The sequence below is a fragment of the Nicotiana tabacum genome, chromosome 11 (genome assembly GCF_000715075.1).
Source record: "Nicotiana tabacum cultivar K326 chromosome 11, ASM71507v2, whole genome shotgun sequence".
NCBI classification, from domain to species: domain Eukaryota; kingdom Viridiplantae; phylum Streptophyta; class Magnoliopsida; order Solanales; family Solanaceae; genus Nicotiana; species Nicotiana tabacum.
Genome location: NC_134090.1, coordinates 47,776,773 through 47,793,158, shown reverse-complemented (window position 1 = coordinate 47,793,158; position 16,386 = coordinate 47,776,773). Strand labels below are relative to the sequence as shown.

The 16,386-nt window shown below is 40.6% G+C and overlaps 1 long non-coding RNA gene across 1 annotated transcript; it reads left to right on the top strand.

Moving 5' to 3' along the window:
- The first annotated feature begins 3,157 nt into the window (after positions 1 to 3,157).
- Positions 3,158 to 7,202, top strand: LOC107785960 (uncharacterized). Its single transcript, XR_001648023.2, has 2 exons — positions 3,158 to 4,055; positions 6,921 to 7,202. It is a non-coding gene; the product is annotated as an uncharacterized LOC107785960 (long non-coding RNA).
- Positions 7,203 to 16,386: the final 9,184 nt, after the last annotated feature.

The window sequence follows — 16,386 nt, the reverse complement described above, 5'->3', positions numbered from 1 at the left end:
TCAAGATGAATAAATGCAACACGATAAGGAAAGAAATATGGGAAGTTTATCCTAAATGCCTTGTAGCCTCTCGAAGATAGGTATGAACGTCATCATACCAATTCACACGACTTTACTAGACAATTGCTAATGACTTGTAGAACCTGTGAACCTAGAGCTTTGGCAACAACTTGTCACGACCCAAAATCCAACTTGTCGTGATGGCACCTAACCCAACCCTCTAGGTAAGCCAATTAACAACTATCAAATTCTAATAAATTTTAATAAGACAATTAAGTAAAAGAAAATATCTAAATCTTATATAGTTCCCAAGGACTGGTAGTACAAATCATGAGCGTCTAAGATTTATATTTTACAAAGCTGGTATGAAATAAAGTACATTATATGTTTAAAATATACATGAACAGATCTTTCATAAGTCTAGAGCTACCATGAACAAGCGGTATCTATAACCGGAACGCAAGTACATCTTCAAATCTAGCTCTCATTGAACACATCAACATCAACATCCAACATCTACACGCAAGGTGCAAAAGTGTAGTATGAGTACAAACGACCTCATATACTCAATAAGTAACAAACCTAACCTTAGATTGAAAGTAGTGACGAGCTGAAACATAGGTCAGAGTCCAACACCAATAGCTAACAACAGTTCATAGCAATATAATGAAAGTAATAAAAGAAGTAACTAGAGATAGATTTCTCAGTTCGTTCATAATTCCAGAAAGTAGGTCTGCTTTTCAAGTATATTTGTGAAAACCCAAAACTTTTACCAAAATCACAAAAAATATGAGTAATTTTGAAAATTGTAATTTTCCCCAAAGCTTTCAGCATGTAAACGTTTCATTTTTAAAAGACATAAGAAAAAATCATCTCTATACCTATATGTCAATATGTGTGAGAAGCCATGAATGTCGTGATACTATACAACAAGAGGAAAATACATCTCTATGCATGTATGCCAAGTGTGCATGTCAAATGCAATGTATCTCAGAGATAAATTCATGTACTCACACTCTTAGAGTACTCAATCTAACTGTCTCACACTTTTCACTCATCATGCTCAACCACTCGACATGCTCAGTCACTCAGTATTGTATATAGCCAATCCAGCCCAGGGAAGATCCATCCTGAATGTATACATAGCAAGTGACAGTCAGTCACTCAGTATTGTATAAGACCAACGCAGCCCGAGGAAGATCTATCCCCAAATATAAATGCTTCGGGCAAGATCCATGCCTAGGGAAGATCCATCCCTCAATATAAATCAACCTCAGTCACTGGGGGTGTGTACAGACTTCGAAAGGGATCCTTCAACCCAAGCGCTATAATCTGCACGGGCAACTCACGTGCTATAGTATCAATATCTGAATCTACACGGATAACTCACGTGTTGCATGGATAACTCACGTGATATAGTATCAATAATATCATAATCAGGCCCTCGATCTCACTCAGTCATCAAACTCTCTAGTCTCTGGGGCTCACAATCTCATGAAACTAGCCCAAAAATGATGACATGATTTATCAATAAAATAACAACAGACACTGAGTTATGATATGAAATGAATGAACATGACTGAGTATGAATTTGCAATTTAAACAAATAATTCAACAACAATATGACCTCACTGAGTCTAACGTAATAAGCATGTAGCCTACACATGGTTTCTAACAAGGATCACAACTCAATAGCTCTAGTATGTAGAGATTTCATGGTTACAGATAATATCAGGTAACTACACAGTACCACAAGAATTAAGGAGTCACAATTCACACGGCGCAGGTTTTCATAACCTCAGCACATAATTCACCTCAACACCAATCACATAACACATAATTCAGGTTTTCATAACCTCAGCACCATGTTTTGTAATTGTTACATACCTTGAAGAAGCAAATTTCAATACCGAGCAATCCAAGTGATGCTCCAAAAATGTCATTTCGTGCGTACCGACCTCCGAAATACTCAAAACTAGCCAAAAGCAACTCAAATAAATCAAACAATGCCAAATGAACCAAACCCAATCAATAAAAGTCAAATCTATAATCAAAAGCCCAAAATCATCCCAAAAGTCCAACTTGGGCCCAAACCTCGGAACCCGACAAAACTCACAAAATCCGACAGCCCATTCAATTAAGAGTCCAACCATACTAGTTTCACTCAAATCCGACTTCGAATTGATGTTCAAAATCCAAGAATTTGCTCTATGAATCTTTAATAAAAAAATCCCCAATTTCTCTTTTGAAATCATCAACCAAATGCCAAAAACCAAAGAACGATTCATGAAATATAACAAAAAATGAGTAAAGAACACTTACCCCGATATATTTGGTGAAAGTCGCTTCAAAAATTGTCTCAATGAAGTTAATGAGCTTTCAGCTTTCGAAACCTGTGCGGAAACATACCAAATCAATCCGGAATGGACTCAAAGTTTGCACACAAGTTCCAAGTGACATAACGAAGCTATTTGTAAGCACGTAATTTTTGACCCGCACATTAAAATTATCTTTAGTAGTCTTAGTATTTTTTGTCAATTATTTGAGTTTATAGGATTTCATTCTATTATTAATTTTAATTCAAGTTTTTAAAGCATAAAAATTGAAAACTACAAATCTTTTCCTTTATTTAAGCTAATTGATACTTTATCTAGTTATTTTAGTTTATTTCACTTTTCATAGAACTGAAAAATACAAAAAAAAAATAGTATTGATATTTTATTTTTCCAAAAAGATAAGAAGTAAATTTTAAAAATATATATTTAATTAGTTTAGTTTTAAAGTTATAGGTTTTAGTATATGTTGAGTAGTATTTAAACAAGTAACTCTATGTCTCCGCCTAATATTTTCTGTTATCCTAGATAAATTAGTATTTTTGTGAAGTTTTTATTTTATTTCATTTTATTATCTAACATTAGAAGAAAAGAAGAAAAATGAAGTGAAAAAAAGGAAAGAAACGTAAATAGGGGAAACAGATTTTTGCCCAACTTTGAAATTTAATTCAAGTGATTCCCTGCCCATTTTGTCCTCTTTTATTTTTCTTATATAAATAATTATTGGTTTTTTTATTTTCTAATGGGGTCCACCTCCTTAAATGGATTTCTTCCATATCCTCAAAGAAAGAGAAGCCAAAACTCCTTTTCCTCATTCTCATACTTTGCATTATGGGAGATTACCACAATAATAATTTATGACTTTGTCCATTCCACTCACAAAAAGGGACACAATATTTTCTTATGGGGTGGGGACCGCACGCTAGCAAAAAGAAATTCTTTCTTCTTCTACAATCACAAAAGAATAGATAAGATCGCGCACACACATAGAGAGGAGGAACGAACAGAGGGAACAAAAACAGAGCAAAAGTGCAAAAAAGAGCCACGGCAGACACCAAAATCAGGAGTTTTCCACTTTCTTCTTCTTCCATATCTCCACCATGAAACCTCCATGATAACACCTGATTTTCATCCATTAATATCAGATCTCAAGTTACCTATGAACACCCCAAACCCACCTCTAACTTACCGTGAAAAGCTGTCAAAAACAATGCCAAAATTGAGCTCTGAAACTCAGCTCCAAAGAAGGTGAAAATTGCCTTTAAACCAGCCTCAAAACCCATGAGAGTCAGCCCCAAAATTCAGCTGTCAACAACCACCAAGAACCATCCAAAAATGGACTAAAACAACACCCGGAATGACCCGAAATAGCTGCTAAAAATCTGCTCAACTCTATCCGCAAAACAGTCCTTAAACTCGCCCCAAACTTCAGCAAAATCTAGCCGCGAAACCCACGTAAGAGCAACTTCAAAATAGTTCCAAAGTTGTCGCGTTTCCGCTGTAAAGAAAGTGCTTAGCTCATTTTTTCACTTTTGAATTTTCGACGAGTTTCGAGTTGCCGGAGGGGTTGTTCTCTGTTCTGGTAGAGGCACCTGTTTGAGGTCTTCGTCCGATTTTTCGATCTAGGTCCTGTTCTCCAGTTTCCTGTGGAGATTCTTGCTTGAGGTTCTATTGCGTCGCGCCTCAGAATTGTCAAATAGTTGCATTTCAGATTTATTTGAGGTTTATTTCTCCCTTTCCTCTACTTTTTATTCGCTTAATGTCATGCTTTTGTTTATTTTCATAATCTCATTAAATAGTCTTTTCTTTGTATTTGTTGCTCGTATGTGTTAGTGTTTTGTTCCTCTGTTTTGGGGTGTCTTAGTTGTATTTGTTTATTCAGTTTTGTTCTGTTGATTACTGTTTGCATATTGTTTGGTTTAATTTTCTTAGATGAATCTTCATGCCTAAAATGAGCTTTTGATTTTCCTGTTCCATTGCTTCATTAAGGTATAAATGCTTAAGGTTTCACAACTAATATTTTGATGACAAAAGAATTAAATCAATAAAAATTCAATAGCTCGGTTGGTAGCTCAAGTGGTTGAAAATCTTGAGTTGCGAGATTGGTCTCTAAAGAAATAAACATGGGATTTTGTAACGATCCGGCCGGTCATTTCATGAGTTACTGCTCCGTTTTCCCTATTTCTACTTCTTTATGTCCTGTTCAGCTATATTATGTGGTATCGAGTTAGTTGGTTCGAGTTCTGAGTGGTTTTGGAGAGGTTTGGAACAATTAGTCTCTTTTGAATAAGCTTTAGTTGGAAAAGTCAACCGGACGTTGACTTATGTGAAAAAGGGCTCAGATGTGAATTTTGATGATTCAGATAACTTCATTAGGTGATTCGGGACTTACGAGTGTGATCGGAATATAACTTGGAGGTCAGTGGTAGATTTAAGCTTGAATAGGTGAAGTTGGAATTTTTGCGCTTTCCGATTGGTAGTGAAATTTTTTATATCGGGGTCGGAATGGAATTCTAGAGATTGAAGTAGGTCCGTTGTGTCATTTGTGACGCGTGTGCAAAATTTCAGGCCATTCGAAGGTGGTTTGATAAACTTTTTGATCGTTTTGCGGAATTCGGAAGTTTTGGGAATCTTAGGCTTGAATTCGAGGGTGTTTTGACTATTCGATGTTGTTTGGAGTGTTCTGAAGGTTGGTATAAGTTTGAATAGTGTAACGTGATTTGTTCATACTTTTGGTTGACGTCCTGGGGGCCTCGGGGTGATGTCATAACCGCATATGCGGTTATGGGTCCGCAGGTGCGATAACCGCAGAAGCGAGATCAAGCCGCAGTTGCAGCCATAAGTGCGAAGGCAGAAGCCACAGATGCAGAGAGTGGAGTGCACCTGCGAAGGAGCAGGTGCGGATATTTGAGTGCAGGTGCAGTAAGGGCAATTAAATGAAAAACTGCAGAAGCGGTTGGTTATGCGCAGATGTGGTCCCGCAGGTACGGGAATTGGACCGCAAATGCGGTATCGCTGGTCAGAACATATAAATAGATGCCTTCGCGAAATTTTGCTAAGTTTCACCATTTTTGATGACGGAAAGAGATCTAGGGCTGTGATATTTCAAGGAAATCGAGGGGTTTCTATTGGGTAAGCTTCTTAAGCCTTATTATTTGTGTTTATGGCCATTTTCTCATTGTTTAATCATGGTATTAGTGGAAAATTAAGGAGGAAAGTTAGGAGATTAGGGCATGGAATTGGAGACCTTGATTTGGGGATTTAAGAGGTCGTTTGTGGTCGAATATTGGTGTATTTGGTATGTATGAACTCGTGAGAGTGTGAGGATTCTAGTTTTGTATTTTTTATCGGAATCCGATATGTGGTCCCGAGGGTCGGATTTGGCCAATTTTAGGATTTTTGAGTTAAATTGATTATTTTATATGGGTTTAATTCCTTTAGCGTATATTGATGGTTGTATGCTGATTTTGGTTAGATTCGGGGCACTTGGACGCCGAATCGAGAGGAAAAGGCATCGAGGGCTAGAGTTTGGCTTGGCTTAAGGTAAGTAACGCTTCCAAACTTGGTTCTGAGGGTTCTAAACCCCGAACTGTGTTCTATGATTACTATTGAGGTGACACAATGCCAAGTGACGGGCGAGTGGGTGTGCATCGTGAGGAATGCAGCCTGCATCATTTCGTGCCACCGCTTAGTGACTCTTTTTTGCTGATATCTGTGTTGTGGTTATGTGATCAAGTTAATGAGCAACAAATCATGCTAATCATCATGTTAAGGCTTCATGCTAACATTGTTGAGACCTGAGAGGTCGTTTCTTGCTGTCATGTCATTTGCTTCACTTATATTCTATACTCAGTCGTGTTCATGCATATTATATCATGCCTCAGTCTCGATTATTGCTATTTGACATATCATATCATTGTTTGGGCTTGTATCATGACATCTTAGCCTATGTGTGTGAGACTGGAGAGTATTGACTGAGTGAGGCCGAGAGCCTGATATTGATTGACAGTATGGGATTGGGCTGCACGTTGCAGCGAGATATTGATCATGCCTTCGCTGGAATTGATATAGCGCTTGGGCTAAGAGAAGCCCCTCCAGAGTCTTTACACCCCCAGTGAGCGCAGTTGATGATATTGAGGGATGGATCTTCCCTGGACATGGATCTTGTCCGAAGTATTGGTATGAAGATGGATCTTCTCCATGAGGCTAGATTGGCCTGTTTCCTCGGAACTGGGTGACTTATAGTGTGTAATGTATATATATTCCGGGATGGATCTTCTCGGGGCCCAATGGGCCATATACAATACCGAGTGGTTGAAAATTGTGATTTGAAGTATTATACGTAACATTGATCATGCTATCTGTGCATTGGTACTTAGAGGTTCCTGAGCTTTATACTCTATATCGTTCATACTATGTTTAATTACTACTGAGAAAATACATGAACTGTAAGCATGTCTACTTTTCCGTACAATTAACTGTTGCAACCTGTTGAGGTTTGGTTCGTCACTACCGTCAGTCCATAGTTTGGACTTGTTACTTACTGAGCTGGTGTACTCACGTTACTCACTACACCCCTGTGTGCAGATCCAGGTATCTCGGGGTACGACAACGGTTGTTGACCATACCAGTTGGAGACTTTCTATGGAGATTGCGAGGTAGCTGCTTGGCGACCGCAGTTCTGCCTTCTCCTTTCCTTATCTTCCATTAGTGTATTTATTTGGATATTCTCAGACCATGTTGGTCATGTTATTTCGAATAGATGTAATAGTTTTAGCTCATGACTTAGTGACACCCGAGGCCGGGATTGTATTTCTTATCGCTGGATATTGATTTCTACTTTTATCTTATTGAATTTCTATTAAATTATGATTTTCTTAAGTTTTTATTTGAAAAATGGAGTATTTGGAAATAAGTGGCCAGCCTAATATCATGATAGGCGCCATCATGACATGGTTAAATTTTGGGTCGTGACATGTTGATATCAGAGCTTAGGTTACATAGGTCTCACGATTCATAAGAAGGTTTAGTAGAGTCTCGCGGATCGGTACAGAGACATTTGTATTTATCCTCGGGAGGCTGCAAAACCTCTATGAACACTTCATATTCTTGAATTCTTGTCGTGCGAATCTGTTGATCCTCTTACTAAACTTCTGTTATTCTACTCTCTCACATATGGTGAGGACATGTGCTACTGGTCAGGATGGATGACTACCAGTACCACAAGTTGGGGCCGAGGTCGTGGTAGGGGAAGGGGTGTGTCCTGCACAGTAGCTAGGGCAACACTTGCAGATCCACCCGCCACCACAGTTCATGATCATTCTCCAATGAGGGATGCTCCAACAACACCAGCTCAGGCACCGACTGTGCCTATTCTTATTCTGAGTCTCCAAGAGACTTTGGCTTAGATTCTGACTGTGTGCACCAGTCTTGCTCAGGCAGTCACAGTTCCTACTACAGTAGCTACCTCTCAGGCTGGGGGAGGCACTCAGACTCTTGCCGCCCATACACCTGAGTAGGTTGTTTAGGGACTCCAGACACAGGAGGCACCACCAGCCCAGCCGGTTGCACCTATTCAGGATTTTGTGGTTCCAATTATGCCTGATGACGAGCAGCGTCGATTGGAGAGGTTTGGTAGACTTCAGCCTCCGACTTTCAGCAGCGCAGAGGGGCCTAGGGTTTCTTGGATAAGTGTCAGAGGATGTTGCGTACAACGGGTATTCTGGATATTAGTGGAGTCTCATTTACTACTTTTCAGTTTTCTGGAGCTACCTTCACTTGGTGGGAGGCTTATGAGAGGTGTAGGCCTATTGGTGCACCACCCCTTACCTGACATCAGTTCTCCATTCTTTTCCTAGAGAAATATGTACCGCATTCCCGCAGAGAGGAGCTGCGCAGGCAGTTCGAGCAGCTGCGTCAGGGGTATATGACCGTATCGCAATATGAAATGAGGTTCTCCGAGTTGGCCCATCATGCTATCTGGCTAGTTCCCACAGATAGGGAGAGGATTAGGAGGTTTGTTGAGTGCCTCAACTATCAGTTACAAGTTTTTCTGACTAGAGAGCGAGTATCTGGCACTTCTTTTGAGAAGGTAATTGACATTGCTAGAGAGATGGAGTTAGTTCGCTGCCAAGAGCGGGATGACAGGGAGGCTAAGAGGTCCTAGGGATCTAGTAGCTTCAGTGGTATTCCTTCGGGAGGTCAGTCTCAGCACGGCAGAGGCCGTCCATTAGACATGCTCAGCCAGCCCCTTCAGGTCACCGTGGTAGGTCATCTAGCCATTGTTCTCACAATTCACATCAGGGTCACTCGTCTCTCAGTGCCCTTCTAGGTCAGAGTTTGACTCAGGCACCATCAGTTTAGGGTTCATCTATGCCTGGTTCTTTTAGTGGGCATTTCGGTACGTGGGGCTCCCTTTAGTCCCCACCGCCACTTGCTGCGAGGGGCTGCTTTGAGTGTGGAGATTTAGTCATATCAAGAGGTTTTGTCCCCATCTTATGGGAGGTTCATCCCAGTAGAGGAGTCAGCTTTCGGCTTCAGCACCAATTACCTCCCTACCCGCTCAATCAGCTCTAGGTGGTGGTCAGGCCCATTTTTATGGCCTCCCGGCCAGACCAGATGCTATTGCTTCAGATGTTGTGTCATCATATTTTTCCCATTATTTGGATATGCCCTGCGAGTCTCTTGTTTCATCTGTTCATGTATCTACTCTGGTGGGCGATACTATCATTGTGGACCATGTATATCAATCATGTGTAGTAACTATTGGGAGTTTGGATACCCGAGTGGACCTCTTGTTGCTTAGTATGGTTGGTTTTGACGTGATATTGGGCATAGATTGGTTATCTCCGTGTCATGCTATTTTAGATTGTCATGCTAAGACAGTGATGTTGGCTATGCCGGGGTTGCCACGGATTGAGTGGCGAGGTTCGACTGAGTATGATCCCAGTAGGGTGATTTCATTTATGAAGGCCCAGTAGATGGTTGGGAATGGTTGTCTTTCATACTTGGCCTTTGTGAGGGATGTCAGTGCAGAGACTCCTAGTATTAATTCTATTCCTGTAGTGAGGGATTTTCTAGATGTGTTTCCTGCAGACCTGTCGAGCATGCCGCCGGACAGGGATATTGACTTTGGTATTCATTTGGTGCTGGGCACGCAGCCCATTTCTATTCCACTGTATCCTATGGCACCGACGGAGTTGAAAGAATTGAAGGAGAAACTTTAGGAACTCCTTGATAAGGGGTTTATTCGGCCTAGTGTGTCACCGTGGGGTGCGTCTATCCTATTTGTGAAAAAGAAGGATGGATCTATAAGGATGTGCATTGATTACAGGCAGTTGAACAAGGTCACAATCAAGAACAAGTATCCTTTGCCTCGTATTGATGATTTATTTGACCAGCTTCAGGGAGTGAGGGTGTTCTCTAAGATTGATCTATGTTCAAGGTATCACCAGCTGAAGATCAGGGATTCAGATATTCTTAAAACAACTTTCAGGACCCGATATGGTCATTATGAGTTCCTTGTGATGTCTTTTGGGCAGACCAATGCCCCAGCAGCTTTCATGCATTTGATGAACAGCGTGTTTCGGCCCTATCTCGACTCGTTCGTGATTGTTTTCATTGATGATATTCTGGTATATTCATGTAGTCAGGAGGACCACGCAGAGCATTTCAGGGTTGTGTTGCAGAGATTGAGGGAGGAGAAACTTTATGCAAAGTTCTCCAAATGTGAGTTTTGGCTCAGTTTAGTGGCTTTTTTGGGGCACGTGGTGTCCAGTGACAATATTCAGGTTGATTCGAAGAAGATAGAAGCGGTTCAGAGTTGGCCCAGACCGTCCTCAGCCACAGAGATTCGTTGATTTCTTGGTTTGGCGGGTTATTGCTGCTAGTTCATTCAGGGATTTTCATCTATAGCAAAACCTTTGACCAAGTTGACTTAGAAGGGTGCTCCATTCACGTGGTTGGATGAGTGTGAGGCGAGCTTTCAGAAGCTCAAGACCGCCTTGACCATAGCTCCAGTGTTAGTGTTGCCATCAGCTTCAGGTTCTTATTTAGTGTATTGTGATGCTTCGAGAGTTTGTATTGGGTGTGTTGATGCAAGAGGGTAGAGTTATTGTTTATGCTTCTCGTCAGTTGAGGCCCCATGAGAGGAACTACCCCATTCATTATTTGGAGTGTGCTGCCATTGTTCATGCGTTCAAGATTTGGAGACATTATTTGTATGGTGTGTCTTGTGAGGCGTTTACTGATCATCGTACCCTCCAATACTTGTTCAAATAGAAGGATATCAATTTGAGGCAGCACAGATGGTTGGAGTTGCTAAAGCACTATGATATCATTATCTTGTACCATCCGGGGAAAGCAAATGTAGTGGCCGATGCCTTGAGTAAGAAAGCGGTGAGTATGGGTAGTCTTGCATTTATTCCTGTTGGGGAGAGACCTCTTGCAGTTGATGTTCAGGCCTTGGTCAATCGGTTCATGAGGTTGGATATTTCGGATCCTAGTCGGGTATTGGCTTGTGTGATTTCTCGGTCTTCCTTATTTGATCGCATTAGAGAGCACCAGTATGATGATCCTCATTTGCTTGTCCTTAAGGACATAGTTCAGCACGACGATTTTAGAGATGTGACTATTGGTGATGATGGGGTGTTGAGGATGCAGGGGCGAATATGCGTGCCCAATATGGATGAGCTTCGGGAGTTGATCTTCGTAGAGGCCTATAGCTCGCGGTATTCCATCCATCTGAGTGCCGCGAAGATGTATCAGGATTTGAGACAACATTACTGGTAAAGAAGAGTGAAGAAGGATATTGTGGAATTTGTAGCTTGGTATCTCAATTCTCAGCATGTGAAATATGAGCATCAGAGATCGGGTGGCTTGCTTCAGCAGATTGATACCGGAGTGGAAGTGGGAGCGGATCACCATGGACTTTGTAGTTAGATCCCTTCAAACCTTGAAGAAGTTTGATGCTATTTGGGTGATTATGGATCGACTGACCAAGTTCGTGCACTTCATTCATATGATATTACCTATTCTTCAAAGCGGCTGGCAGATATCTATATTCGACAGATGTTCGCTTTCATTGTGTCCAGTTTCCATCATTTCAGATAGAGGTACTCAATTTACTTTGCAGTTTTGGAGAGCCGTGCAAGGAGAGTTGGGTACTCAGGTTGAGGTGAGCATAGCTTTTCACCCTCAGACGGACAGGCAGTCTGATCGCACTATTAAGATATTGGAGGACATGTTGCACGTTTGTGTCATTGATTTTGGAGGGTCATGGGATTAATCTATACCACTTGCAGAGTTTTCTTACAACAATAGTTATCAGTCGAGTATTCAGATGACTCCATATGAGGCTTTGTATGGGAGATAATGTAGATCTCCAGTTGGTTGGTTTAAGCCGGGTGAGCCTCGACTTTTGGGTACAGACTTGGTGCAGGACGCTTTGGACAAGGTGAAGGTGATTCAGGAGCGACTTCGTATAGCACAGTCGAGACAAAAAAGTTATACTGCCAGGAAGGTCCGTGATGTGTCCTACATGGTTGGGGATAAGGTTCTATTGAAGGTTTCACCCATGAAGGGTGTTGTGATATTTGGGAAGAATGGTAAATTGAGTCCTTGGTTCATTGGGCCTTTTGAGGTGCTTCAAGGGATTGGGGAGGTAGCTTATGAGCTTACTTTGCCATCCACCTTGTCGAGTGTACATCTGGTATTTCATGTTTCTATGCTCCGGAAGTATATTGGCGATCCGTCCCATGTTTTGGATTTCAGCACTGTTCAGTTGGATGGTGATTTGACTTATGATGTGGAGCCAGTGGCTATTTTGGGGCGTCAGGTTCGAAAGTTGAGATCAAAGGATATAGCTTCAGTGAAAGTGCAGTAGAGAGGTCAGCCCATGGAGAAGGCTACCTGGGAGACCGAGCGGGAGATGCAGAGCAGATATCCTCACCTATTTGAGGTTTCGGGTATGTTTCTTGACTCGTTCGAGGATGAACGTTTGTTTAAGAGGGGGATGATGTAACGGCTCGGCCGGTCGTTTCATGAGTTACTACTCTGTTTTCCCCATTTCTACTTCTTTATGTCCTGTGCAGCTGTATTATGTGGTATCAGGTTAGTTGGTTTGGCTTCGGAGTGGTTTTGGAGAGGTTTGCGACACTTAGTCTATTTTGAGTAAGCTTGAGTTGGAAAAGTCAACCGGACGTTGACTTATGTGAAAAAGGGCTTGGATGTGATGGTTCAGATACCTTTGTTAGGTAATTTGGGACTCAGGAGCGTGATCGGAATGTAAGTTGGAGGTCCGTGGTAGATTTAGGCTTGAACTGGCGAAGTTAGAATTTGACGCTTTCCGGTTGGTAGTGGAAATTTTTATATCGGGGTCGGAATGGAATTTCAGAGATTGGAGTAGGTCCGTTGTGTCATTTTGTAACGTGTGTGCAAAATTTCAGGTCATTCGGAGGTGGTTTGATAGACTTTTTGATTGTTTGCGGAATTCGGAAGTTTTGGAAATCTTAGGCTTGAATCCGAGGGTGTTTTGACTATTCGAAAAATTCCTCACATCAAAAGAAACTGGGGCAGGAGTTTTGTTTTCTATAAAAGACGGTTCCAAAAGTTGTAAGGTTATACCTCATTTTGTCTTAGTTCGAATTTGAGCCTTCATGCCTTTCTTTCTGTCTAACCCTGTTCAACAGGCACATTACCGCCCAAAATAGATTTTCCAGATACACTTTGAAAGTGCCAAGTTAGACATGACAGGAACATATGATATTTTTACCATGGTTAATACCTTGTAATCTGCAGAACTAGAGAAAATAAGAAGAAAAGAACAAAATGATAATTTTATTGGTGAAATCCTTCACAGGCACCATAAGGCGACGGTGAGTTGAGAGAAAGAACAAAATGAGAGAGGCTTGATGGTGAAACCCTTCGGGCACTACAAGTCGAATAAGGATCGTGAATCAGATAGGATAATTGAAGCATTGAAGCCCAATTTCGCGGCTTAGAGGTATAACAAGAGTTTAACATTAGACTTGTTTGAGAGATTAGGCCGCTTAATTCAAAATACATGTCATGGTCATTGGAGTTGGTATCCACGTCAGATAAGTTTCTACTTGGTAATTTTCTTGTTAGACATCATCTCTTTCCATTGTCCCCTTACTATGTTCCTCTTTCTTTGTTTAAGTCCTCTTTTTTAGTCTGTTTTGTTAGAACAAGTGAGAAATGATTTAAAATTTGCTATTAGTTTTCCAATTGCACAAAGCAGAGTCTGGCTAGCACATCAAAGTGGCATAAGTCAGGAAAGAGTAGTATGCACACCAAGTTAATTGACGTGCTTTGGAATTCATGTGAAATTCAAAAGTTTGGTAAATGTCAATTCATGAGAACAATGCAAGAGATAGATGGTATTGGGCTTGAACGGTTCAGAGGTGTTTTTTGTGATAATAGTTGACAAAAAATGGGTAGTCAATAACAAGCAAAGTCTTCCAAGTTGAAATCAAAGTTATCATCGAAAGTGAAGGAGCAATCGCCCTTAAGGTCAAGGCCACAAACCAACCACCATGTTTTAAACTCACAAGTTTTCTTTGTTTGAAAAGGGACGAAGACTATGTCCAAATCAAAGCTTGGAAGCTTAAATCTTTCGGGTGTCGTGCCCAAATTTTGTCAGCACAAAGGCTGTTTGAGAATGTTTTTATCTCATAGACATTCTCCTAGTTGAGAAGACCATCACCTCCTAGGCATTTTTCCTAGTTGAAAAGAACCATACCTCCTAAGCATTCTCCTAAATCAGAAGAGTCTTTAGTTTTTCTTAAGTTCAGGAGTCCCGCCTGGAAAATAGGGTCAGTTTTAGTTTTCTCAAGTTATTAATCTTTAGCTTTCCTTAAGTTCAAAGTCCCCTCTGGAAAATAGGGTCATTTCTAAGTTTCTCCAAAGTTGTCAGTTTTAGTTTTCTTAAGTTTCCATTATTTTGCATTCCTTTAGTTCAGGGGTCCCACCTAGAGAATAGGGTCAATTTTTATTTTCCTTAAGTTATTAGTCTTTAGTTTTACTTGATTTCAGGGGTCCTGCCTAGAGAATAGGGTCAGCTTTTAGTTTTCTTAAGTTGTTAATCTTTATTTTTTCTTGAATGCAGGGGTCCCTCCTGGAGAATAATGCCAATTTTAGTTTTCTTAAGTTCTTAATCTTTAGTTTTCCTTGAGTTCAAGGGTCCCGCCTGGAAAATAGGGTCAGTTTTAGTTTCCTCAAGTTATTAATCTTTAGCTTTCCTTAAGTTCAGGGTCCCCCCTGGAAAATAGGGTCACTTCAAAGTTTCTCCTAAGTTATCAGTTTTAGTTTTCTTAAGTTATCAATCTTTAGCATTCCTTTAGGTCAGGGGTCTCGCCTGGAGAATAAGGTTAGTGTTTGGTTTCCTTTAATTGTTAGTCTATAGTTTTTCTTAAAGTTCAGGGGTCCCGCCTAGAGAATAGAGTCAGTTGTTAGTTTTCTTAAGTTTTTACTCTCTAGTTTTTCTTGAGTTCAGGGGTCCTGCCTGGAGAATAGGATCAATTTTTAGTTTAGTCAAGCTCAGTTTATAGTTTTTCTTAAGCTCAATCTCATAGGAGATACACATCCTATACGAGTCTTTAATTTTACTATCATCATTGCATCTTTCTGTCACGACCCGAATTTTTCACCCTCGGGAGTCGTGATGACGCCTACTAGTGAAAGCTAGGCAAGCCAATTAGTCCAATTATTTACCATGTTCATTCTTAATCTCTTAGCAATTTCAAAACAACATAACAAAAGCGGTGGAATTAATAATAATAAAAATAGTACGGAAGACGAAATTTGATAATTTATATTAATACAAACTGCGAAAATCTAAGTATAACTCTACCCAAAATTTGGTGTCATAGTTACACAGACTGTCTAAGAGTAGTACAAATATGAGTACGAAAGGTAAATACAAGCTATTTCAGAAATACATAGAGGAAAAATATAGAAAGATAGAAGGAGACGTCAGGGCCTGCGGACGCCTGCAGGACTACCTCGGGTCGCCTGAATGGACTGAAGACAGCACCCTCACTATGGTCCAAAAGCGGCGTGCATCAGTATCTGCACACAGTGCGGAGTGTAGTATCAGCACAACCGACCCCATGTGCTGGTAAGTGCCTAGCTTAACCTCGGCGAAGTAGTGACAAGGCTAGGACCATGCTACCAAATAAACCTGTGCAGTTAAATCATATGCAACGGAAAATAAAAGCAGGAAAGTACAGTTAAGAAGGGGAGGGGGAAAACATGCTGCGGGGAACCTCAAATAATAATAGAAGGACAAACAGATAACTATAAGGATCACCAAAGTTCAATTACCTACAAGAATCAGAAATGAAAGACAAGTGCACGGCATCACCCTTCGTGCTTTTACTCTCGTCCTCACCATAAGAATCAATAAATCTGCACGGCATCACCCTTCGTGCTTTTACTCTCTTCCTCACCATATAAATCAATATAATCGGCACGGAATTGTACATCGTGCAACATGACATCACCCTTCATGCTTTTACCTCACAATATTGGTACAGCATCACCCTTCGTGCATTAACACTCTCAAAATCATACACGGCATCACCCTTCGTGCTTTAACACTCTTCCTCACCCAAGCAATAATCACAAACAATTTGCGCAAGGGAATCAATAATATTTACATAAAGTCCCAGCAAGGGAACAATAGCATAACAACAATATCCCGGCAAAGGAAAACAATATCATGAATATTAACGTCCCGACAAGGGAGATAATATCATAAACCTCTTATCTTTTCCACATTTACTTCACAACTTGAGCCAACACTCTAAAATGTTGAACTGCCATTAATACTTCCACAAATCATTTTACAACTTTAGACAACTCTCTTCAATGCTCAATTACCAATAATACTTTCACAAGTCTTGTTCATCAATAGAAATCAATACATAAAGCATGAACAATATGAAACACAGTCACATTAATAATAGTATAAGACTCACGAGCATGCTTGACACCAATATTTAGATACTCGTCACCATACATATACATCGTA